The 2,653-nt window shown below is 45.7% G+C and overlaps 1 non-coding gene across 1 annotated transcript; it reads left to right on the top strand.

Moving 5' to 3' along the window:
- Positions 1-2,004: 2,004 nt before the first annotated feature.
- TRNAL-AAG lies at positions 2,005-2,085 on the top strand. The gene has a single exon. It is a non-coding gene; the product is annotated as a tRNA-Leu (tRNA).
- Positions 2,086-2,653: the final 568 nt, after the last annotated feature.

The following is a 2,653-nucleotide window of genomic DNA, read 5'->3' as shown; positions in this document are numbered from 1 at the left end:
GCTACAAAAGGTAGCTAGTTCGATCGAACAAAGCGGTCTTCTTTTTTTCGGGAGATGCAAGTGCGAGCGCGAGTGCTGCCTCCACAAGATTTTTGGTATATCGGCAGGGGGGTTCATGCCTTTTGACCGTCCCTTTCTTTGCGCCCTAGACGAAGACAGTAACTAGGCGGCTAGGCCTAGCTCGCTCTTTGCGATCGAGATCGAGGATCGGTGGGCTCCGCCACCATCTCCAGCTATTAGTAGCGGAGATCTAAGTGGCGGACGAGGCACAAGATCGGGCGGCTAATGATAGGGATACTCTTCTAGAAGACGCATCCGTAGAATATTGCGTCGTCCGTGCACAGCCTACGTCATCACGTCGTGCGCATCCGTAGGGCTACACGGTATGGTGAGATGCGAGAGACTGGAGCAGCGAGCTAGACACCACCTGCAACGCATGCAGGTCGTCCCATTGTACTTACGTGACTCCAGATCAGACAAAGCTAGCTAGCTAGGGGAGTTTCGGATGTCTTCAGATTAAATTTGTCCACATCTTTAAGCGCCAGTACGTAGCTGCAGACGCTCTAGCTAGGGTTGATCCATTGCAGCCGAATCCGAATTGTACCTGTATACGGCCAATGCTGAAGCTAGCTAGGCATAGCGATCTTATCCCAGGCGACTGAAGAAACGGACAACTAAAAGTTTGCATTTCGATTTTCTAGTAGAGCTTCTTACTTCTTAGAAGTGCAGTGTATGTATCTGACGTGCTAGCAACAAGGTGTATGTATTTTTATACTCATAGTGATGATTAGATGGTCTAGATATTTGCAGAAAAGCGATTCACTACTTTTTTTTTAGATAATGGAATTTTTCGGCCTCTACAGTTTAACGTACACAGCCTTCAATTATTACAATTTTTCCAGCTTCAAAAGCTGTAATAGCAGGAGAACAAAAAAAATTAAGCCTGACAAAGTCTATCATTATACTTCCATCCATGACTCGCAAACATTTCTAAGGCTATTATCTCCAAAGAAGTGCTGATTTTCATGAACAGATCCTTTGTCGTCTCCTTATGCTGCAACATTGACCAAAATCGTAGCCAGTGGGTCCCTCTGAAAATAACCCGCATAAAGAATGAATGTTTAACGTTGTCAAAGATAATAACCTACAGAAAAGCGATTCACTACTTGTGGCAGCAAAAACAGAAAAAACAGCACTACATGGATCTTATCCGCTGCATCCAGTGTACCACCGAAACCCAGTTTTGATTCAAGAATCTAACACGTCTCCAATGGCAGCAGATTGCCTGATGGTCAGAGCCTCCGAGCGGAGCTTTCATTCCGCTGCTCCCCCCACTTTCTGAAAAGATAGCTTAGTTCTCCAGTAACATTATAAGTTACGCCGTGTAATTATTGTAATTATGGGATGATCCTAGGACGATGTGACTCGAGATCTTTTTTTTTTGTTTCCGTCCAAGAGCATGGCTGTCCCTGAATTGGATCATTACCCGTGGTTTTCTCTGATAAAGCAAGAGAGAGATGACAGACTTGTTCTTCAAACATTCGGGGATAACTGGCTGGGCTGAATGGGGCCCAACAAGACTGTACAGTAGCAGATGAGAGCCCATCAGCACGGTTTGGACCTGGATCCTGGTTTCCCCCAAACAAAATTTGCCTTTTTCTTCTTTTTTTTTCTTTGCAAGGAACGAAAATGGGGTACATTTTCTTCTTAGTGTTTGCAAGATAAACGGAATATATTGGCTGCACGTTTTCGTGAAGTGAAACAATAGTTGGGTAAATGCATAGAAAAATTAGATCCGGTAGTATCTTTCTTTTTAGATAATGGAGCCTTATAGTAGGGCACATCCGCACATATAGATACCCATCGCTCATATCGTGGCGTGCCTGTTCCTTGGTCGGACCTGGGTAGAAACACATAAATAGGCCATCATAGATGATCGGGCCTGCAGCTGTCGCACGTGAAATTAGAGATAAAAAAATGTCTTTGGAAATCCAAACATCAAATGTTGAGATGGCCGAGTTGGTCTAAGGCGCCAGATTAAGGTTCTGGTTCGAAAGGGCGTGGGTTCAAATCCCACTCTCAACATAATTGTTTTTTTTTGCCTTTCTATATACACTCGCTGGTTGCATCTATAGTTTTTCAGGCCCGGTTCACGATGGGCCTTGGCGCCTTGCTCATATTTTTCCTGTTCTTTTGATTTTGATAAAGGCTATGTACAACTCGCTGGTTAGTTTTTCATCAGCCCTAGTCCTCTTGCTCTTGCTAGGTCTTCAAACTTGTGCATTTACAGTGACGCCGGCCCAACTAAACAAACAGAAAAAACAAGCGGTAGCCAAGCTTTGTGCACAACGAACGCAAGGAAACGGAAGATATATATACATCAGTTGCATGCCATTTAAGGCTCGACTATTCTGAAGAGAACGTGTTTCTGACTCGACAAATTAAACCGGCTGCGATTTAATTTGCCAGCGGTGCTGAAACAGCAAGGCGCCCGCGGTGACAAGTGTACTCGCCGAACATGCGCGACAGTAGCGCCGGCCGGCGGCCGCGCTGCCGGGGTCGCGTGCAGCTGCCATCACCACGTGCAGCGTCTCAAGATTCGCGAAGTCGGCACCTCGTCCCCGGTCAATGAGCGAATGAAACCGCTAGATTA

This window comes from Panicum virgatum, chromosome 5K (genome assembly GCF_016808335.1).
Source record: "Panicum virgatum strain AP13 chromosome 5K, P.virgatum_v5, whole genome shotgun sequence".
In the NCBI taxonomy this organism is placed as follows: Eukaryota; Viridiplantae; Streptophyta; class Magnoliopsida; order Poales; family Poaceae; genus Panicum; species Panicum virgatum.
Note: the sequence above shows the minus strand (reverse complement) of the source record. Positions and strands in the feature narration are given on the sequence as shown.